At 44.4% G+C, this 24,499-nt stretch overlaps 1 protein-coding gene across 5 annotated transcripts in view; it reads right to left on the reverse strand.

Annotated features, from left to right (window-relative positions):
• Positions 1-21,608, reverse strand: part of PLAAT1 (phospholipase A and acyltransferase 1) — a 121,872-nt gene extending 100,264 nt beyond the window's left edge. For 2 of the 5 annotated variants that reach the window (XR_008891169.1, XM_056565404.1), the window contains exon 1: positions 21,299-21,601. The gene's annotated coding sequence lies outside the window, so the exon portion shown is untranslated. Of the gene's footprint in view, positions 1-21,298 lie in introns of all 5 variants that reach the window. The other 3 variants (XM_056565403.1, XM_056565406.1, XM_056565405.1) reach the window with 3 other exon arrangements.
• Between the last annotated feature and the right edge of the window lie 2,891 nt (positions 21,609-24,499).

Raw genomic sequence — 24,499 nt, forward strand, 5'->3', positions numbered from 1 at the left:
CGAAACAACATCCCCACTACTATACACCCCCCAAGGCGTACCACAATAGTGTGATCAAAGAAGATTTAGAAAGTAAAAGCATGAATGGATCATCTACCCAGTTATGCCTTTTAAAGGGTGCACTGCAGCCAAAATTAACTTATCCCCTATCTACAGGTAGCTGATTGTGGGGGGTCCGACCAATAGGACCCCCCGCAATCTCCAGAATGGGTCCCAGCTCTGAGTGAAGAGCTTGTGTGGTAGACAACACATGCTCCATTGATAGGAGCTCCAAAGAGACCTGAGTCCAACACTCAGGCATCATCGGCGCTCCCTTATTACGCATACGCATCATCGGCGCTCTATTACGCATACGCATCTATTGGTAAACGACAAGCGCTCCTCACTGACAGAGACGGAGAGACAGAGACCCTGCCTATCAGCTACTTATTCCCTATCCTATGGATAGGGGATAAGTTATTTTGGCTGCAGTATGCATTTAAGCACTTTATGCAATCCCAGTGACAGCTATGTGGATTATAATCACATTCACACAGATCTCCTGCATTGATGACTGATGGGGGTTGTTGTCAGTCACCTGATATAACTGTATGTGATCACTTATATGGTCTGTAGTGGTAATGATGAGGGTTGTTGTCAGTCACCTGATATAACTGTATGTATTCTCTTATATGGTCTGTAGTGGTAATGATGGGGGTTGTTGTCAGTCACCTGATATAACTGTATGTAATCACTTATATGGTCTGTAGTGGTAATGATGGGGGTGGTTGTCAGTCTGTCAGTATTGGACGTCCTCCTAAACTTAGGTGACAGACTGACAACATTGTTACTGTTAATGGTGTACTCACATAAAGTATTTTGCGAAGATTTGATGCACATGATTTTCTGCTACAGATTGTAATGCAAATTAAATGATTGAATACAGATTTAAATCCTGAGCCGAATACTGTACGTTTGAATAGACCTTAAAGAGGTATACCCATTCTGCAGCTGCAGGCGTGGCTAGGGCATGGCTGAGGGCGTGGTTAGGGGTGTGGCTGTGATCGTGCTTAGGGGTAGGCTTGTCCCTCTTTGCTCTTAGCAAAAGTTGGGAGGTATGGTCCAAAACTAACAGTACACAATACAGTAGTGGCTGCAGTTTAAAAAGAAACCAAACTAACTTGAAAGTTACATCTAAGGCAAACATTCCCATTTATTGTATAGTGGCTGCGCAGGGTATAGAGGACTGGCCATTAAAAAAAAAAACAAAGAGGAAAAAAAAATTTAACCAGCATGTGGTGTACCGTTTTTTTAAAAGGAGAACCTATATAGACATACATTGAGCTCAATCTATATATATAAAAAACTCAACGTGTTTGTGTGTGTGTGTATGTATGTATGTATGTATGTGTGTATGTTCCAGCATCACGTCCAAACGGCTAAAGATATTAACATGAAAGTTGGCACACATGTTACTTATATATCAACAACAAAGATAGGATAAGTGATTTAACCCTTACTCACCCCCATTAGCCAGGGGCGGGGTTTATGTTTAAAGTCCCATACAAGTCAATGGGAAATATATGTTACTGCATAACTTCCAAACGGCTGGAGATATTTCGATAATACTTGGTCACATGTTACTTATATGTCCACTTGAAATATAGGATAGTTAATTTGACCCTTAACTACCCCCATTTGTGAGAGTTGGGGTTTTTGTTTCAAATCCTATGCAAATCAATGGGAAATGTTTGTTCCCACATAACTTCCGTACGGCTGGAGATATTTCAATACCTGGTACACATATTACGGGTCGGGATAGGAGGACGGGATAGGAGGAGGGGATAGGAGGTCGGGATAGGAGGTCGGGATAGGAGGTCGAGATGAGGACGGGATAGGAGGTCGGGATAGGAGGACGGGATAGGAGGACCGGGATAGGAGGACCGGGATAGGAGGCCGGGATAGGAGGTCAAGATAGGAGGACGGGATATGAGGACAGGATAGGAGGACGTGATAGGAGGATTGAATAGGAGGACGGGATAGGAGGTCGGGATAGGAGGTCGGGATAGGAGGTCGGGATAGGAGGTCGGGATAGGAGGACCGGGATAGGAGGACCGGGATAGGAGGCCGGGATAGGAGGTCAAGATAGGAGGACGGGATATGAGGACAGGATAGGAGGACGTGATAGGAGGATTGAATAGGAGGACGGGATAGGAGGTCGGGATAGGAGGTCGGGATAGGAGGTCGGGATAGGAGGTCGGGATAGGAGGACGGGATATGAGGACGGGATAGGAGGTCGGGATTGGAGGTCGTGATAGGAGGACGGGATAGGAGGTTGGGTTAGATGGACGGGATAGGAGGACGGGATAGGAGGTCGGGATAGGAGGTCGAGATAGGAGGTCGAGATAGGAGGACTGGATAGGAGGTCGGGATAGGAGGTCGGGATATGAGGACGGGATATGAGGACGAGATGTGAGGATGGGATATAAGGTTGAGATATGATGACGGGAAAGGAGGTCGGCATAGGAGGTCGGGATAGGAGGTCGGGATATGAGGACGGGATATGAGGTTGGGATATGACAACAATATATGAGGACGGGATAGGAAGTCAAAAGCTTCCTCCTTTGTTTATTTTCCTCCCCAACAAGGATTAGGAAGGAAAAACCGGGCAACGCCGGGTACTCAGCTAGTATCCTATAAAATTGTAAACGTGCAGTTCTATATAGACCAGGGGTCTCAAACTCAAATTATCTGGGGGCCACTGGAGGTAGCGGCTGGGTGAGGCTGGGCCACATGCACCCCTTACATATAATGCCCCCATCATACGCCCCTCACATATAATGCCCCCATCATATGCCCCTCACATATAATGCCCCCATCATGTGCCCCTCACATATAATTTCCCTCATCATCACATCATGCGCCCCTCATCATCCACCAGCAGCAACCCCCACCAGCAGTAGCACCCCCATCATCCATCAGCAAACCCCCTCCCCATTCCCCCTACCCCCCTGATGTAATAGCATGAGCTGACGGATGATGGGGGTGCTACTTCTGGGTGGGCGGGGCATTAGGTAGGCAGCAGTTTCCCCACATTAGGAAGGTAGCAGTTTCCCCACATTATGCAGGTAGCGGTTTCCCCACATTAGTCAGGTAGCAGTTTCCCCACATTAGTAAGGTAGCAGTTTCTCCACATTAGGAAGGTAGCAGTTTCCCCACATTAGGAAGGTTTCATGTTCCCCACATTAGGAAGGTAGCAGTTTCCCCACATTAGGAAGGTTGTATGTTCCCCACATTAGATTGCATTGTGCAACCCCCTCCCCCCGACACACACACACACACACACAGGCACATACAGACAGACACACACATGCACACACACATAGACACACTTGCCTGTCCTGCGCTGTGCTTCTCCTCTCCGGCGGCGGCCTGACGAGTGACGTCACTGACATCCTCCTGCGCGGATCTGCGGAGGGACGTCACATGCGCGACGTCCCTCATCAGACTCGGGCCAGCTGGCCAACCAGAGACGGGGAGGATGAGGGCGGGGTAAGTTAAGGTAATGGGCTCTATTGGACGGGGCAGGGGGTTTTGATCGCGAACGCAGATGATGCACCCCCCATCAAGTCTTGTGTGAAGTCTTTCGGAATTTAGCGCTGCTTGCCCGAAGCAGGGTTAAATTCCTGAAGAAGTCACCTGCTCGGCACCCGGAACTTCATGTCCCTGGTGTCGGGCAATACAAATTAGACATCCCTGGTGCGGGCCACAAAATTTTGTTCTGTGGGCCGGAAATGGCCCGTGGGCCGGGAGTTTGAGACCCCTGATATAGACCATTATGGACAGTAGTACATGATATACCTTCTTTTATTTTATCAATCTGTGTGGAATTGAATGCACATGGAACAGGTTCTGTATGAGATAGCAATGCAGGTCCTATGTAATATGATACTATAAAGAGTATGTGCTGTGCTCTGCTCAAAGTAACCCTTTGTAACCTCTATAGAGACTGACACCTGCTATACTATATACCGTTTAGTATGTGGAAATGCTCTTGTTTTTACACCATTGGCTATTGGCTAATTGTTATCCCTATAAAGTAGCAACCCCTATGCTACTTGTTATGCCTGATGAAGCTGTTATCCCGCAGCGAATTTCATTGCATCTTGGTAAATAAACTACCTGTGATTTTACCTTGCTATCTTTGATTGTATCTTGCACCTCGTGGAGCCGGCATTCACCCTGAAGCCATACCGTTTATCTACCATTGTCTAGCCGGAGGTCTGTAGATAACTTGCTACCCGATGTGCTTACCATTGTTGTGTATGATGTTACACAACCACCTGTGGTGAGTAGCTTTCATGCCTACATTTTAATTTGATAGTATTATCTCTTTTATTACACCAAGGAGCGCTCTCCTCTCCCCTTTTTCTAGATATGCAATAAGGGAGCCAGACACTCTGATAACTTAAAACATCAAAGTTAGTCATTCTTTAGAGTGGAGCAGGATAACCCAGAGTGTCAGTGTCTCTAAGGGTCCCTGGAGGTGATCCTCTTCACTCTAGATCACAGAGGGTTCCCACACTAACGTTTGCTTAACCCCTTAAGGACCGGAGGTTTTTCCGTTTTTGCATTTTCGTTTTTTGCTCCTTGCCTTTAAAAAATCATAACTCTTTCAAATTTACACCTAAAAATCCATATGATGGCTTATTTTTTGCGCCACCAATTCTACTTTGTAATGACGTCAGTCATTTTGCCCAATAATCTATGGTGAAGCGGGAAAAAAATCATTGTGCGACAAAATTGAAAAAAAACCCGCTGTTTTGTAACTTTTGGGGGCTTCCGTTTCTACGTAGTACATTTTTCGGTAAAAATGACACATGATATGTATTCTGTAGGTCCATACGATTAAAATGATACCCTACTTATATAGGTTTGATTTTGTCGGACTTCTGGAAAAAATCATAACTACATGCAGGAAAATTAATACGTTTAAAATTGTCATCTTCTGACCCCTATAACTTTTTTATATTTCCGTGTATGGGGCGGTGTGAGCGCTCATTTTTTGCGCCGTGATCTGAAGTTTTTAACGGTACCATATTTGTATTGATAGGACTTATTGATCACTTTTTATTCATTTTTAAATGATTTAAAAAGTGACCAAAAATGCACTATTTTGGACTTTGGAATTTTTTTGCGCGCACGCCATTGACCGAGCGGTTTAATTAATGATATATTTTTATAATTCGGACATTTCCGCACGCGGTGATTCCACATATGTTTATTTTTATCTTTATTTACACTGTGTTTTTTTTATTATTGGAAAAGGGGGGTGATTCAAACTTTTAATAGGGGAGGAGTTAAATGATCTTTATTCACTTTTTTTTTTCACTTTTTTTTTGCAGTCTTATAGGTCCCATAAGGACCTATAACACTGCACACACTGATCTTCTATGTTGATCACTGGTTTCTCATAGGAAACCAGTGATCGACGAATCTGCCGGATGACTGCTCATGCCTGGATCTCAGGCACTGAGCAGTCATTCGGCGATCGGACAGCGAGGAGGCAGGAAGGGGCCCTCCCGCTGTCCTGTCAGCTGTTCGGGATGCCGCGATTAGCCGCGGCTATCCCGAACAGCCCGACTGAGCTAGCCGGGAACTTTCACTTTCACTTTTAGCCGCGCGGCTCAGCTTTGAGCGCGCGGCTAAAGGGTTAATAGCGCGCGGCGCCGCGATCGGCGCTGCGCGCTATTAGAGGCGGGTCCCGGCTTCACTATGACGCCGGGCCCGCCATGATATGACGCGGGGTTACTGTGTAACCCCGCGTTATATCAGAAGAGCAGGACCAATGACGTACCGGTACGTCCTTGGTCCTTAAGGGGTTAATTAAAATTCTAATGTTTTATTTTAATCTAATTAACATACAGGCATAACAGAATTCAGTATAAATATATAGTATAATATACACTCATTGACAAAAAAAATAATGCTTCCAGATAGAAGTGTTGGATAGAGATGTCGTGAATTGTTCACCGGCGAACAGTTCCCGGCGAATTTCGCATGTTCGCATGGCCGGGCAAACATATGTGAAGTTCGATCCGCCCCCTATACTTTAACATTGCAGTAAACTTTGACCCTGTGAGTCAGAGTCAGCAGACACATTACAGCCAATCAGCATCAGTCCCTCCCTTCCAGACCCTCCTACCTCTTGCACGGACCCCATTTTAGCCTCATTCAGCATGCTGCAGGCTTAGGAAGTGGAGGGTCATAGAAGCTGCTCCTGCTGTACAGGGAAAGTGATAGCTAGGTTGCTGCTAGATGGTGTATTCAGGGTCCAGTTTAATTCTAAAGCACTAGTGTAACATCTGCTTTAAGGACAGCACCCAAAAAAGCCCTTTTTAGGGCTGAAAGATATCAGTCCTGGTTGGGAAGGAACCGCTGGTTAAAAGGGGTACTCCAGAATCAAACTTAAGTTCCTTCAAGCAACTATCTACTACAGTATTCAAAGGGCTGAAAGATATCAGTCTGTTAGTCTTGCAACAGCTGGAGGCACACTGGTTGGGAGGGAACCGCTGATTAAAAGGGGTACTACAGAATCAAACTTAAGGTCCTTCAAGCAACTAACTACTACAGTATTCAAAGGGCTGAAAGATATCAGTCCGTGTGTTTTGCAACAGCTGTAGGTACCCTGGTTGGGGACCACTGCTTAAAAGGGGAACTGTGCTGGCAAGCTTTTTTTCTTTAAAGCAACTAACTACTACAGTATTCAAAGGGCTGAAATATATCAGTCCGTGTGTTTTGCAACAGCTGGAGGCACCAAGGTTGGGGACCTCTGCATAAAAGGGGAACTCCGCTAGCAAGTTTTTTTGCTCATTGTCACACTAGTGCAAATCACATTAGGTGTGACAGTTGTGCAAATAAAAAAAAATACCTTTTTTTGGCTGTTAAAAAAAATCAGCCGTCACTGTTAGTTCACGTCACAGTTGCCATTTTTCCTGCCTGCAGGGCAAATTGTGTCACCCTAGTGCAAATCACATTAGGTGTGACACTTGTGTAAATTAAACCAAAAAAATGACAGGCAGAGGAAGGCCACCCCGCAGGGGCCGTCGTGGTGCTGGGATTCCCTTTGGCCCAAGAATGGCCAGTGTTCAGAGGCCACGTACCCTGAACCCCCAAAGTTCTGAGGACTTAGTTGACTGGCTATCACAAGACACCCAATCTACTACTAAAGCTTCCGCTCGGAACCTTGACGCACCGTCCTTCTCCTCCTCTAGCTTAGCTTCGGACACCTCTCATGCTACCACTTGCCCGCCTGCAGCCACCACCAACACTAGCACCACAGCAGCTTTACTTGATCCGTCAGAGGAGTTATTTACACATCAGTTTGAAGACATGAGTGATGCACAACCCTTATTGCCAGAGGATGTAGTTAACAGGGATATGTCTCAGTCAGGCAGCATTACACACATGGACGTATGGTGTGATGATGATGTTGTACCCGCTGCTGCTTCCTTTCTTGAGATGTCAGATAGCGGTGAAGGTGTTGATGATGACGATGTGTCCGTTGATGCCACGTGGGTGCCCGCTAGAAGAGAAGAGGAGGGTAGGAAAGTTCAGATGGGGAGACAGAGAGGAGGCGGACACGATTTGGAAGCAGGGGGAGGTCGTCGCAAGGAGCTAGTGGCACAGTCAGACAGCATGCATCGGCTCACGGGGTCATCCAGACGGGACGCCAATCAACGCATGCTGTTACCACCACCAGAATGCCGTCATTGCAGAGCTCAGCAGTGTGGCATTTTTTTTGTTTGTCTGCCTCTGACAGCGAGGCCATTTGCAACCCTTGCCAGAAGAAACTGAGTCGTGGGAAGTCCAACACCCACCTAGGCACAACTGCTTTGCGAAGGCACATGATGTCACATCACAAACGCCTATGGGATCAACACGTCAGTACAAGCAGCACACAAATTCAAAGCCGCCATCCTCCTCCTGGTCCAGCATCTTCAGCCAGGTCAACCACTGCTTCCCTCCTTGCCCCCTCTCAATCATCCGCCTCTCCGTCTCTCGCCTTGAGCAGTTCCTGCTCATCTGCCCACAGTCAGGTGTCTGTCAAGATGTTTGAGCGCAAGAAGACAATGGTCAAAGTCACCCCCTAGCCCGGCGTCTGACAGCTGGCTTATCGGAACTGCTAGCCCGCCAGCTTTTACCATACAAGCTGGTGGCGTCTGAGGCCTTTTAAATATTTGTAGCCATTGGGACACCGCAGTGGAAGGTACCTGGACGAAATTTTTTTGCACAAAAGGCAATCCCCAACCTTTACTCCATTGTGCAAAAGGAAATTATGGCATGTCTGGCACACAGTGTAGGGGCAAGGGTCATTCTGACCACTGATACCTGGTCTGCAAAGCATGGTCAGGGCAGGTATATCACCTACACTGCTCATTGGATAAACCTGGTGACGGCTGCCAAGCATGGTATGCGTGGCTCTGCAGAGGAGTTGGTGACACCACCACGACTTGCAGGCAGGCCTGCTGCCACCTCCTCTACTCCTCCTACTCCATCCTCTTCCATAACATCCTCGGCCGAGTCCTCTTCCACTGCTGCGTCGTGCTCCACATCACCAGCAACCCCCCCCCCCAGCTCCCCAGGTGCTATTCCCCATCCCGTATATGGCAGTGTGACGCCATCTTGGGGTTGACTTGCCTCAAAGCGGAGAGTCACACCGCACCAGCGCTCCTGTCGGCCCTGAACGCACAGGTGGACCAGTGGCTGACTCCGCACCAACTGGAGATTGGCAAGGTGGTTTGTGACAACGGAACAAATTTGTTGGCGGCATTGAGGTTGGGCAAGTTGACACATGTGCCGTGCATGGCACATGTGTGTAATCTGATTGTACAATGCTTTGTGCTCAAGTACCCAGGCTTACAGGATGTCCTGAAGCAGTCCAGGAAGGTGTGTGGCCATTTCAGGCGTTCCTACACGGCCATGGCGCACTTGTCAGATATCCAGCGGCGAAACAACATGCCAGTGAGGCGCTTGATTTGCGACAGCCCGACACATTGGAATTCAACACTCCTACGGTTCGACCGCCTGCTCCAACAAGAAAAAGCCGTCAACGAATATTTGTATGACCGGGGTGCTAGGACATCAACTGCGGAGCTGGGAATTTTTTTGCCACATTACTGGAGGCTCATACGCAATGCCTGTAGGCTCATGCATCCTTTTGAGGAGGTGACAAACCTGGTCAGTCGCACCGAAGGCACCATCAGCGACATCATACTGTTTGTTCTCTTCCTGGAGCGTGCCCTGAGAAGAGTGCTGGATCAGGCAGTAGATGAGCGTGAAGAGGAAAAGTTGTGGACACCATCACCACCAGAAACAGCCTTATCAGCAACGCTTGCTGGATCTGCGGCAACGCTGGAAGAGGATTGTGAGGAAGAGGAGTCAGAGGAGGAATGTGGCTTTGAAGAGGAGAAGGAAGACCAACCACAGCAGGCATCCCAGGGTGCTCCATGTCACCTATCTGGTTCCTGTGGTGTTGTACGTGGCATGGGGGAAGAAGATTATACCTTCCCTGACATCACTGAGGACAAGGAATGGGACATGAGCAGCTCTGCATCCGTCCTTGTGCAAATGGGGTCTTTCATGCTGTCGTGCCTGTTGAAGGACCCTCGTATAAAAAGGATGAAGGAGAACAACCTGTACTGGGTGTCCACGCTACTAGACCCTCGGTATAAACATAAAGTGCCTGACATGTTACCGCATTACAGCAAGGCGGAAAGGATTCAGCAGGTCCAAAATAAATTAAGAAGTATGCTGTACACAGCGTATAAGGATCATGTCACAGCACAACAGGGATCTAACAGGGTAAGAGGTGAAAGTAATCCTCCTCCTCCCCCCACGAACACGCCGACAAGGACAGGAAGCTGTACAGACATGCTGTTGATGGAGGACATGCGGAGCTTTTTAAGTCCTACGCATCGCCACAGCCCTTCTGGGTCCACCATCAGAGAACGACTTGACCGACAGGTAGCAGACTACCTGGCCTTAACCGCAGATATCGACACTCTGAGGAGCGATGAAACCCTTGACTACTGGGTGTGCCGGCTTGACCTGTGGCCTGAGCTATCCCAATTTGCGCTCAAACTTCTGGCCTGTCCTGCTTCAAGTGTCCTGTCAGAAAGGACCTTCAGTGCAGCAAGAGGTATTGTCACTGAGAAGAGGAGTCGCCTTGGTCAAAAAAGTCTGGATTACCTCACCTTTCTTAAGATGAATGAGGGATGGATCCCGAAGGGACTGACACTGGGCAATACATTTGACTGAACAAGGCCTGATCAGATGACCTGCCTTGGCCTAAAAATGGTCCACACGCTGCTGTATTTGAACTCTGAATGCCGGATGACTTGCGTGACTTATCCGCCACCAACTAGGGTTCAAGCCGCAATGTTTTAGGGCACTTTCTGCCTGGCAAAAAAAAAAGAAAAATTTCAGGCCGCTGCTACAGCAGTGGCTGCAACAATACCAAATTTTCCAGCCAGGTGTACATGCCTAATTTTTCTGGCCTCTGCTGCTGCACTCGTTATGGTGCTGCAATTTTTCTGGCTGCTGCTACAGCTGCGGCTGCGACAATATCCAATTTTTCATCCATGTGTATATGCCTAATTTTTCTTGCCTCTGCTGCTGCAATTGTTATGCTACTGCAATTTTTATGGCCGCTGCTACAGAAGCGGCTGCACCAATTCCAAATTTTTCAGGCATGTGTACATGCCTAATTTTTCAGGTACTCTCTGCTGACATCTCTGTCCATTTTTGCAACCGTGGATATTAGATTTATGCTAAGGGTAGCATGGTGGCTCAGAGGTTAGCACTGCTGCGTTGCAGCGCTGGGGCCTTGTGTTCATATCCCACTATATGATGCCTCAAGGGGGGGCTCTAATTATTTGCTGCCTAATATGGGGGAATCTTATGTGATGCCTAAAGGGGAGCTCTAACTATGTGCTGCCTAAAGGGGGATGTAACTATGTGCTGCCTAAAGGGAGGCTCTAACTATGTGCTGCCTAATATGGGGGAATCTATGTGCTGTCTAAAGGGGGGAATCTAACTATGTGATGCCTAAAGGGGGGCTCTATGTGCTGCCTAAAGGGGGCTGAAGCACGTTATTCCAAACCATTTAGGAATAATAGGTGATTTATGCCCTTCATGGATTAAAACCAGACTCTGCATCAACTATGTAATTTTCCATGGCATTTTTGCCATGGATCCCACTCCGGCACGCCACAGTCCAGGTGTTAGTCCCCTTGAAACAACTTTTAAATCACTATTGTGGCCAGAAAGAGTCCCTGTTGGTTTAAAAATTTGCCTGCCTATTGAAGTCAATGGTGGTTCACCTGGTTCGCCGGTTCGCAAACTTGTGCGGACGTTCGCGGTTCGCGAACCGAAAATGTTATGTTCGCGACATCACTAGTGTTGGATTGTTGCAATGTCTCAGGCAGATACATAAATGAGGTCTGGTTACATACTGAGTCTTTAATATGGCTGCTTACCCTGCTGCCATATTAAAATACTCTAAGAGGCTACTTTTAGGTAGTGTACCACTTGCAAAGTGATTATTGACTGTTAAACATGCCATTAATGACATATTGCTGGGTTTACAGACTTCTCTTAGACTAAGATAAGCAGAATGGTCCTTTTGACAAATTGACCAAGCAGTTAGGATGTGTTGTAAGCAGTGGTTACATGAGGCCATGCACACATGGTAACAGGCTCCAGATGGCCCAGAAAGACCACCAGTAGGATTAATTGATCAAGAACAAGCAGCTCCCACAGATTCCTTTTCCCCTATCCAGACCCAGGTGGCACCTTAATTACACACTCTTGTCTTTACCTTTTCCAGGCACTTATCAGAAGGAAATTTAATGTCACATCACCAATTATGTGTCCTGCCATTGACAGTGGGCCATCGATGCCGGCAACTGCTACTGAATGGAACTGAATCACCCTAAACGATAAATCTAGCTCCTGAATGAGAGGGTTGGGTACGAGTGTGGAGACCTTGTGGTAAGAGCTTCAATTCTGCCTTTGCTGGGGAGTGATACACTGGGGGAGATTTATCAATTAGCCTGAAACCCTAATTGTCTAGTTTTTCCCACAGCAACCAATCACAGCTCAACTTTCCAATCTTAACGAGCTCTTGTAAAGTGAAAGTTCAGCTGTGATTGGTTCCTATGGAAAAAAAAGCAGACAATTAGGGTTTCAGGTTGATTGATTAATCAGGGCCACTGTCTCAACTGCTGATCTGGGGAGCCATTACACACAACAGTTGCAAACAAATGTGAACAAATGTGCTGCAGGATTCCATAAGGAGCTAGTATGCCTTAAGCCCACCCGTATCCCATCTTGTATCTATACTAGTACTACTTTATAATGTACTATTTTACCCAAAACAAGTCCTAATGCTCTAATTTTGTAATCATTACATTCTCACATATAAAATGCCATTGAGCTGAATTTATCAAAGGTTACTTCAGAAAGTCATTATATAAGTAGTTTCTTTTTTGCTTTGGTTTTTCTTGATCGTGAGCAAAATTTATCAAAATGTCGCACGGCATTGGTAAATTTTGCGCACAAAAGTCCAACTTTGAAAATCAGCAAACACACCTTACCAGGCCCATTGATATTTTGGTTTTCAAAAGACAGGATTTGATTTGCTTTGCTCTGCGGTATTTTTTTTACCTCCATGTGACTTTTTTTGCGAATGTCGCTATAATAAATTCACTAATACTGCAAAGTGAAATATTGAAAACTTGCTTACCTAGGGTTTTGAAAAAAAATTGCTTAAAAGCCACTGCCTTCAAAAAGTCACACAGAAAGTTGCTTTGGCGCACATGCAACAATATATGCACATAGAATAAGCAAAAAAAAGTCCCTTATCAGCTTTAATAAATTCTCCTCATTCTCTTTAAATGACTCCTTTTTTGATGCATTATTATTATTATTTTTGTCAATGAATGTATAAGTGAAGGCCATACAGCAAGGTCTTTCACAGTCTAATAGAGAACATGGCCTTGGCTGATGTGATAAAAAAAGAAGCTGACTACATTTATATTCCTTGCTAAAACTTCAAGTATAAGAATACTGCATAATTGCGTGCCAGAATGAATCTTTACAACTGGCAATTGCATTCCCTTACATGTAATTTATGCTATCTTTTATTGACCCCACTCTTACTTTGCTTATTTCATTAACAAAATTAAAATGTGTGCAGTATTATTAGTAATGTACATGTTCCTGCTCAAGAAGAAGTATAAAATAATATTTTCCGCATTGGAATCCTGCGTGGAGATTCTGCAGCAGCAGAGTCCCATTGTATTCAATGAGATTCTGCTGCACTGTGCACATGGCAGAATTTCTGCGCCAGATGTTCTGGCATTGAAAGTCCAATTTTCATGTCCGCAGAAAGACACAGAAAGATAACAGCTCCATAGAAGCTAATATGGCAAATGGAAAGTAGATTTTTCGTGTATAAAATACTGAAAGAAGAAAAAATATGGAGCAGAAATAGTGATTTCAATGGAAAGACTGGATACAGCACCACCTCAAGTGTCAAGGAGGTGGTGCTGAGCTGCAGTATGCATTTCTCCAGTCTCACTTTAGCTCTGAGAATGATATTGAGCTGACAGATACATTTGTATTTTTACTTAAATGGATGTTCTGATAATGTTCTGATAAAAAAAAAAAAAAAAATTGATAAAAAAACTAATGTGTTTAACCCCTTAAGGACTCAGGGTTTTTCCGTTTTTGCACTTTCGTTTTTTCCTCCTTACCTTTTAAAAATAATAACCCTTTCAATTTTCCACCTAAAAATCCACATTATGGCTTATTTTTTGCGTTGCCAATTCTACTTTGCAGTGACATTAGTCATTTTACCCAAAAATGCACGGCGAAACAGAAAAAAAAATCATTGTGCGACAAAATCGAAGAAAAAACGCCATTTTGTAACTTTTGGGGACTTCCGTTTCTACGCAGTGCATATTTCGGTAAAAATTACACCTTATAATTATTCTGTAGGTCCATACGGTTAAAATGATACCCTACTTATATAGGTTTGATTTTGTCGCACTTCTGGAAAAAATCATAACTACATGCAGGAAAATTTATACGTTTAAAATGTCATATTCTGACCCCTATAACTTTTTTATTTTTCCATGTACAGGGCGGTATGAGGACTCATTTTTTGCGCCGTCATCTGAAGTTTTTATCGGTATGATTAATGTTTTGATCGGACTTTTTGATCACTTTTTATTCATTTTTTAATGGTATAAAAAGTGACCAAAATACGCTTTTTTGGACTTTGGAATTTTTTTGCGCGTACGCCATTGACCGTGCGGTTTAATTAATGATATATTTTTATAGTTCGGACATTTACGCACGCAGCGATACCACATATGTTTATTTATTTTATTTTTTTACACAGTTTTATTTTTTTTATGGGAAAAGGGGGGTGATTCAAACTTTTATTAGGGAAGGGGTTAAATGACCTTTATTAACACTTTTTTTTTAAAAATTTTTTGCAGTTTTATAGGTCCCATAGGGACCTATAACACTGCACACACTGATCTCCTATTCTGATCACTGGCGTGTATTAACACGCCTGTGATCAGCGTTATCGGCGCTTGACTGCTCCTGCCTGGATCTCAGGCACGGAGCAGTCATTCGCCGATCGGACACCGAGGAGGCAGGTAAGGGCCCTCCCGGTGTCCTGTCAGCTGTTCGGGACGTCGCGATTTCACCGCGGCGGTCCCGAACAGCCCGACTGAGCAGCCGGGTCACTTTCACTTTCGAAGCGGCGGTCAGCTTTGACCGCCGCTTCTAAAAGGTTAATACCGCACATCGCTGCGATCGGCGATGTGTGGTATTAGCCGCGGGTCCCGGCCGTTTATGAGCACCGGGACCGACGCGATATGATGGCTTCATATCGCGTGAGCCAGCGCAGGACGTAAATATACGTCCTGCGTCGTTAAGGGGTTAAATCTTCACACATTAATGTTTCTTACTGAGGCTGCTTCCGGACTGTGGTCTGGCAGAAATAGTAGAAATTCATGTGTGTCCATGGACTGTGCAGGGAAGCTGAATATTTGTTTTCCTTATAGGTCTTTGGATCAAAATTATGGACCAGTTGACACAATGTGGCCGTATTCCACATCCCTTAGAAATCAAATTCTCCCCTGAAGCAACATTTTAAGGTAAAAATACCTCTGTACTATGGCATGAAAAATATTAAATAGTTACATAGTTATTACGGTTGAAAAAAGACACGTCTATCAAGTTCAACCAAAGAACTTAACGGAAGGTGTATGGGGGAATCAAGGGGGTTGGATATGATTCTAGAATTCTGCATGAGCATTAATGTTATTTTGTTCTAGGAAAGTATATAATCCTAATAAATCAATGGTGGAGCTCACATTTATACACTGACCGAGGTGGGTTTGGCAATACACCTATACCCCAGGTGTGTTAATTTGAAATAAAAGGAAAGCCCACACCTCAAGGCAGTGACAATATATAATGTGTATTTAATGAAATTGGCTGAGACCGTGCTTCAAATATCAACAAGGATAACATTTCATTAAAATATAAAATGCGTATATAGGTCGCAGTGTGACAACCTCATGGACTTTGAGCCATTATTAGTCCGTTACCATTTCCAGCCACAATATCCAGAGATTCACCATTGCCACTAGGATCCATCTACCGTAGCGAGATCCGCGCAGCACTTTTGGGATCCATCTACTAAACTAGCTGCTGCTCCTGTGACTCCTTGTGCCTGCTCCAATCGCTGACGTCATACGCCTCTGCCACGAGGGAGTATCATCAGTCTGCATTCACGGAGCTTCGGAGCTATCGCACGGCAAACATCGGGCTCAGCGCCGTCTGGACAAGCCGAGCTTGGCGCTTGCAAGCGCTCACAGGTCAGCTAATACATCTGCTCACCAAGCGAGAGGAGTCAGCATATTCAAAGCGGTAATATAATTCTCTTTAAATCAGTGGCTTATTCAGTAAATTTGGACAATCCAATACATTATTGTATCCATTCTATTGCTGGACTTTAAAGGAGTACTCCGCCCCTAGCATCTTATCACCTATCCAAATGATAGGGGATAAGATGTCAGATTGTGGGGTTCCAGCTGCTGGGGACCCCTGGGATCTCCGCTGCAGCACCCCTCTATCGTTGCTGCACAGAGCAAACTTGCCCTGTGCGTAATGACGGGCAATATAGGGTCCGGAGCATCGTTACAGCCCGCTCCCTCAATACAAGTTTTTGGGAGGGGGTGTGGTGGCCATCACGCCCCCTTCCATAGACTTGCATTAAGGGGACGGGCCGTGACGTCATGAGGGGGCGGAGGCGTGACGTCACGATGCTCCGACCCCTGTTTGTGCAGTAATGAAAGCGGGGTACTGCAGCAGAGATCCCGGGGGTCCCCAGCAGCAGGACCCCGGCGATCTGACATCTTATCCCGTATCCTTTGGATAGGAGATAAGATGCTAGGGGCCCGAGTACCCCTTTAAGTCAGTCTAATTCCGGACTATCAGACAATTTTTTTTTGTGCCGGACTATCAGTCACATTGCCAGACCATTTTGCAATCACTATTATTTTATTTTGTATAAATCTCCATTGCATTTTATTATATTAATGTAATTTTTCCTCCCACAAGGGCCCTGTGAGGGGAATTTATGTGCATTTTATATTTTAATAAAATGTTATCCTTGTTGATAATTGAAGCACGTTCAATTCACATTATATATTGTCACTGCCCTTGAGGTTTGGGCTCTCCTCTTATTTCATGTATATAATCCTGTTTTGAAACTCACAACTGTTTAACCTGAAACAGTTTTGTTACCATATTTTTTGTATGGGCCATTTATATACTCAAATAATTTGATAACCCTCCCCACCCCCTTAAATGTCTCTTCTCAAGGCTAAACAAATGTACAGTAATCATTTTAATCTTTTCTCAAAGCTAAGATGTTTCATGCCCCTCATTAGTTTAGTCACGTATCTCTGTACCCTTACCAGCTCCATAACAATTATTTTATGAACAAGTGCCCAAACTGAACCGCATATTCCTGTCCTTCAAGCTATGTCCCTGTCCCTCAAGTCCTTGCCTCATTTGATACATTAAAATATCCTGCTGGCCTTAGAAGCAGCTATGTGACTCCGGTCATTCAAATGAATGAGAAGGGGGCCGGGTCCAGCTGGGATATGGTAGCGCTTCCGGTTCCCATAGTTAGTAAACGCAGTGTGAACCCACCCTAAACTCACCAAGCAACAGATACTGTGACTTTTATAGACTTTTTTTGATGTAATATTATCTAATATTGCATCATCTTGGTACGCTTGGTGGTTTTCTATTGGTCACCAATACTGACTATGTAATCTATGGTGTAAGTTGCATCATGCATTTTATAAGCCTTACTTCATTAGTTGGTTGCTTATATCATGGAAACTAGAGTCAATACACATTATTTTATGTTGTTTTCATTTTTAGCACCCCAAAATTATGTAAGAACAGCTATTTTCATGCTCGCAACTTTTTACATGTAGAAAAGTGGGGGTCCTACATTCTCTGTCCTTGTTTCTTTTTTTTTTTTTTGCTTTCTTTGGCCACCTGTCTTTCATTGTGATTTTGTTACCGCTCTTATTTTGCTTTTACAGATTTTATTAAAGGGGTACTCTGCCCATAGACATCTTATCCCCTATTCAAAGCATAAGGGATAAGATGTCTGATCGTGGGGGTCCCGCTGCTGGGAACCCCCACAATCTCTCCTGCTGCACCCCTGTTATGTGGTGCATGGAGAGAGCTTTGCTCCGTGCCTGATGACTGGCGATGCAGGGGTCGGAGGATCATGACGTCACAGCCCCGCCCACTCGTGACATCATGCCCCACCTCCTCAATGCAATTTTATTGGAGGGACGTCACGAGGAATGGGGCCGTGGCGTCATGATCCTCCGGCCCTGCATCGCACGGAGTGAAGCTCATTCCATGCACCAAATGACAGGGGTGCAGCAGGAGAGATTGCCGGGGTTCCCAGTGGTGGGACCCCTGCGATAAGACATCTCATCCCTATCCTTTTGATAGGGGATAAGGTGTCTAAGGGCCAAGTACCCTTTTAAGATCTTTATATTTTTTTAATTAAAATTTTTGTTGTTTCTTGCTCTTTTCACGTCAGTTTTCAAGCATGTAAGGAAAATGTCCCTTTTTAAAATTATAAGTTATTGCATTTCCATATAAAATTAGAGGCACATAGAGATACAGTAGGGCCCCAATAGGTATCTATGGGCAACATATTACAGTTCCTTTCATCACAGATCTGTTAAATAGCAGTGTACAGGTATGGTATTCTTTTTCAGGGCAAATACTTCCTTTTATGTGCTCTATTATTTTATGTATTACCCAAAGACAGTAGTGCGTGGCATATGTCTGTTGAATGCTAGAATAATGACAAGGCAGTGCTATAAGTCTTTTTTAGGCTGAAACTACATGATGAAACAACTAGACAAAATTTATCTCTTTGAAGTATACCTGCAGTTCATTAAAGGGGAACTCCGGTGGGAATTTTTTTTTTTTCAAATCAACTGGTGCCAGAAAAACAGAATTGTAAATTACTTCTATTTTAAAATCTTAACCCTTCCAGGACTTATCATCTGCTGTATGCTACAGATATACAACAGAGAAATTTGTGAAGTGTTTTTCAGTCTGACCACAGTGCTCTCTGCTGATACCTCTGTCCGTGTCAGGAACTGTCCAGAGCAGGAGAGGTTTTCTATAGGGGATGCTTCTAATCTGGACAGTTCCTGACATGGACAGAGGTGTCAGCAGAGAGAACTGTTATCAGACTGAAAAGAACTTCACAAATGTTTCTGTAGTATACGGCGCTGATAAGTACTGGAAGGATTAAGATTTTGAAATAGAAGTCATTCACAAATCTTTTTAACTTTCTGACACCAGTTGATTTGAAAACACTTGTTTTCACACTTGTTTCCACTGGAGTTCCCCTTTAACAGTAACCAGATGTGTCTTATTGTGGTATGGGCAGGCACAGGATTTTGCGTATTACTTTTTATTATCTTTATGTAGAATAAATAATTAATTCAATCAATTATATTAACTAATTAATTAATTAATTAATTAATTATTATCACAGCATGATTTCCATAGACATCGCATATATAAAATAGGATAGAGTATACAATGAGTATAAAAGAGGAAAAAAGAATAAAGGTGGAAAGAAAAAATGAACTTGTGCTACATCAGCTAACATGTCTTTATTATTGCAGTCACTTGTTTGTGGAAATACAATTGTCAAATTGACATCCTGGGAAAAGGACTTACCTGTCATGTTCTGCCTAATCTCTAACTCTCTAAATGTATATAGAATTTGCTAGAGAATAAACACGAGGGGGGACAGAAAGAAAAAGTAAAATGAGGACACAGTATGGAAGGTTCTGGAATCTTACAGCTCTAATGTGGCTTTTTCTAACCGAGATAAAGACAAAGAATAACAGATTCCTGTACCTGTCAACTTGAACATTCTCTATGCATTATCTCAGGCCTAAACAATTGATGCAGAACATCCCCATGGAAACAGTGTTAGAGTTAATATAGTATAGCGAACAGAAAGTACTGATGGCAAATACAATGGGAATTCTGCAACATATTTAAGTATAATCTGATGGAGCAATCACAGATCTTTTTACACTTGCTGGTTTTTCAGTACTAAATACTTTATTTAATGGGGTACTCCGCCCCTAGACATCTTATCCAAGGAAAGGTGTTAAGAAATCAGATTGCGGGGGTCCCACTGCTGAGGACCCCCGGGATCTCGGCTGCAGCACCCACCTCAACGGCTTCCGGCAACGCTGGAGGCTTCGGATCCCGACCATGGGAGCGGAAGAGCGTGACGTCCAGACTCCGCCCCGTGTGACGTCACGCCCAGTCCCCTCAATGCAAGTAGACGGCTGTCACGCCCCCTCCCATAGACTTACATTGAGGGGCAGCCTCAATGCAAGGGGCAGCCTCAATGCAAGTCAAACCTAATCCTTGACTTATATGTAGAAATTGAAGTTAGTTGGAGTTAATGTGAGGCCACAAAAGTGGAAATTAGGCAGCCAAGTTTGTAGGCAAAAATCGTATGGATATTGGCTACCACATTTTGAACATATGAGCCCGCAACTAGTATGGCCACCTATCTATTGTCACAGACCAGCTCAGGGACCTATGAAGCCTCAAAAACTGGTCAAGATCCAGCTGATGGGAATCAGACTTGTCTGTTACAGAGATTTCTGTAACTTAAAATCAGTTCCATTCATCTGAACGAGGGTGAGAATTATAGATATATAGGATCAGATATGTCCGCAACAACTCTGCACACATGTGAACTCACCCTTTGGGTACGGTCATATATGTACATAATCTGGTTTGGATTTGATGCTGCAGATTTTATGCTGGTAAATCAATGATAACATCTGCAGCCAGAAATGCACAATAGATTATGTACATGTGAACATATCTTTAAACTACCAGTATGGCTAATTGTTTTATCACCATAATGGCAATATTAGAGCCATAGGATACAAGGTTATATTTGCTTTAATAAATCAACCACAGAAGTAAAGCTGATCATTTTCCTCTGAAAAGAAATACAAATAAACACTAAAACATAAGCTCATCATTCATTTAGATCTAGTAGTATAAATCCCAGCTACATGTGCTTTTGGGAAAGTTGTTGAAAACCTGTGGCTGTCACCACAATTCCCACATTACAATTCCCACTCAGATTTCCGAGAATCCTGAATGGCAAAGCTGCCTTATATTATGATGCATCATTTCTTTCTTGATAACTGGGTAGGTTTGCCATCTAGGACTAGAGGCAAGCTGAGTGACAGCAATCAATCATATTTTAGATTTAATCCAGCTTTCCCTGAGACACATAACACTAAGAAGCAGCTTGATAGAGTTTTAAAAACTGAGTTTTTGGTTGGAATATTTTATATTCTTTTATTGATGCCCATACGAAATACCCAGACCTGCCAGTTACTGTGATCAAGGTTGTATTTGTTGCCTAGCCTGTAACGTGGAGATGCTAATCCTTCTGGCGCACATTACATCACTACTTTTCAGGTCCTGGTGGAATGAGATCTCATACAGGTTACCTAGCGTCTGCCGCATTGTAGTTCCTCAGCAGCTTACATTTAGGTCACTCAGCCCTTTCTACAGTGAAATATCTCATTTTGTTGGCAGAATGCCTGGCATTGTTACTCACCGGAGTGTGGCGAGCATGTCATCCCTGTGGTCCATGTACAGGAGCTGCGCTCTCCTGAGAGACAGGTGCTTGCTCACACCTTATGGACACAACAGCTCCTCGTCATGCGCAGCATGTGAAATTGTCATGCAAAATAGATGCTGCCCAACAGCCAATCAGAAGCCATGGATGCTTATACATCCAGGCAAAAGAGCTGCTTCTGGATATAGCGTGGTCCCCGGTCATGTGAGGAGGAACATATATGAAAACAGAAAGTCAGCTCACCACCTTCCTAATTGTTTGGCTTGTATCCAAATAGCAGGACTTCTCTCTCGGTGCACGAACAAATTGTGAATGGGTGCTGGCATAATACAGCCATTGAGGAGAAAGGAGCCAGCATCCTTTATGTAGCACATAGAGAACGTTTCCGCTCTTTGAGCAGATGAATGCCTCTTAGTCAATGTGCACAAACATTTAAAAAGACAAAAAGCAGTGAACTTTCCACCTACATCACATCTCAATGACAGCAGCTGTATAGTTAACCCATACTGGTACAGGGCACTACTTCTTACTTATTAAATAAATAACCTATACTGATTAAAGGCAACAATCTTTAATTGATAAGAATAAATATTTATGATTCAAACCCTTATAATATCATGTGTTCTTAAGCATTGAGAATCTATGCATTTACCATAGAAATTAATTATGTGGATCAAATTAAAAAAGCAACTTTCTCCATTTCCTATCTCCATTTAACCCTCTGTATACTTTGCAAGTGAAAGTTGTTAATCCAGTGTCCCTCTGGGATCCATTAGAGGCCGGTTGGTTGAGGGTTGGTTAGTTGTGTCTTGCCTTATTTGTGATTTTGCACGTTTGCATCTGCACCATTTTGGGTTGAGAGTAAGGGGATAACCTTATACACCAGGAGGGCGATTTATCAAAACCTGTGTAGAGAAAGAGTTGTGCAGTTGCTCATAGCAACCAATCAGATAGCATCTTTCATTAAAAAAAGGAAAGAAGCAATCTGAATGGTTGCTATGGGGAACTGAACCACTCTTCCTCTACATAGGATTTGATTAATGTCCCCTGACATGTTGATAGGTTTTGATAGGTTGCTAGGTTGACAGGTTTTGATAAATGTCCCCTTGCATGTCCCCCTATATGTCGCAGGGAACTTTCTAGAGATGGGAGGAACCTGCTTCACCAGGGCGAGGATGTTTTAGGGGAATCTGATCCCAGACTCAGATTAATAGTGCGGGTAACACTGATTAGAATCTTCTTGTCTGGAATAAAATCCATTCAGTGGTTGCTAAAGAGGTTATCCAGTGATAGAAAAAACAGCACCACCTTTGTCCTCAGGCTTTGTGTAGTATTGCAGCTCAGTTTCATTGAAATGAAAGGAGCCAAGTTGTAATACTTCACACAACCTGAGGACAGGGTAGTGCATTTTTGGGCAAAACTCCCATGGAAAATTACATAGTTGATGCAGAGTCTGGTTTTAATCCATAAAGGGCATAAATCACCTAACATTCCTAAATGGTTTGGAATAACATGCTTTAGCCAGCACATAGTTAGAGCCTCCCTTTAGGCAGCACATAGTTACATCCCCCTTTAGGCATCACATAGTTAGATCCCCCCTTTAGGCAGCACATAGATTCCCCCATATTAGCCAGCACAAAGTTAGAGCTCCCCTTTAGACAGCACAAAGTTAGATGCCCCTTTTAGGCAGCACATAGATTCCACCATGTTAGGCAACACATAGTTAGAGCTCCCCTTTAGGCAGCACATAAGATTCCCCCAAATAAGGCAGCACATAGTTAGAGCCCCCCATGTTAGGCAACACATAAGATTCCCCCATATTAGGCAGCACATAGTTAAAGCCCCCCTTGAGGCAGCACATAAGATTCCCCCATATTAGGCAGCACATAGTTAGAGCCCCCCATGAAGCAGCATATAGTGGGATTTGAACCCAAGGCCCCAGCGCTGCAACGCAGCAGTGCTAACCTCTGATCCACCATGCTACCCTTAGCATACATCTAATATCCATGGTTGCTAAAATGGACAGAGATGTCAGCAGAGAGTACCAGAAAAATTAGACACGTACACATGGATGAAAAATTGGGTATTGTCACAGCCGCAGCTGTAGCAGTGGCCAGAAAAATTGCAGCACCATAACAAGTGCAGTAGCAGCGGCCAGAAAAATTGCAGCACCATAACAAGTGCAGCAGCAGAGGCCAGAAAAATTCGGCATGTACACATGGATGAAAAATTGGGTATTGTAACAGCCACAGCTGTAGCAGCGGCCGGAAAAAGTGCAGCACCATAACAAGCGCAGCAGCAGAGGCCAGAAAAAGTTCTGTTTGTTTCATCATGCAGAAAGTGCCCTAAAACATTGCGACTTGAACCCTACTTGGTGGCGGATAAGTCACGCAAGTCATCCGGCATTCATAGTTCAAATACAGCAGCGTGTGGACCATTTTTAGGCCAAGGCAGGTCATCTGATCAGGCCTTGTTCAGTCAAATGTATCGCCCAGTGTCAGTCCCTTTGGGATCCATCCCTCATTCGTCTTAATAAAGGTGAGGTAATGCAGACTTTTTTGACCAAGGCGTCTCCTCTTCTCAGTGACAATACCTCCTGCTGCACTGAAGGTCCTTTCTGACAGGACACTTGAAGCGGGACAGGCCAGAAGTTCGAGCGCAAATTGGGATAGCTCAGGCCACAGGTCAAGTCGGCACACCCAGTAGTCAAGGGGTTCATCGCTCCTCAGAGTGTCGATATCTGTGGTTAAGGCCAGGTAGTCTGCTACCTGTCGGTCAAGTCGTTCTCTGATGGTGGACCCCGAAGGGCTGTGGTGATGCGTAGGACTTAAAAAGCTCCGCATGTCCTCCATCAACAGCATGTCTGTAAAGCATCCTGTTCTTGCCGGCGTGTTCGTGGGAGGAGGAGGAGGATTACTTTTACCTCTTCCCCTGTTAGATCCCTGTTGTGCTGTGACATGACCCTTATACGCTGTGTACAGCATACTTCTTAATTTATTTTGGACCTGCTGAATCCTTTCCGCCTTGCTGTAATGCGGTAACATGTCAGGCACTTTTTGTTTATACCGGGGGTCTAGTAGCGTGGACACCCAGTACAGGTCGTTCTCCTTCATCCTTTTTCTACAAGGGTCCCTCAACAGGCACGGCAGCATGAAAGACCCCATTTGCACAAGGACTGAT

Source organism: Hyla sarda, chromosome 3 (assembly GCF_029499605.1).
Source record: "Hyla sarda isolate aHylSar1 chromosome 3, aHylSar1.hap1, whole genome shotgun sequence".
NCBI classification, from domain to species: domain Eukaryota; kingdom Metazoa; phylum Chordata; class Amphibia; order Anura; family Hylidae; genus Hyla; species Hyla sarda.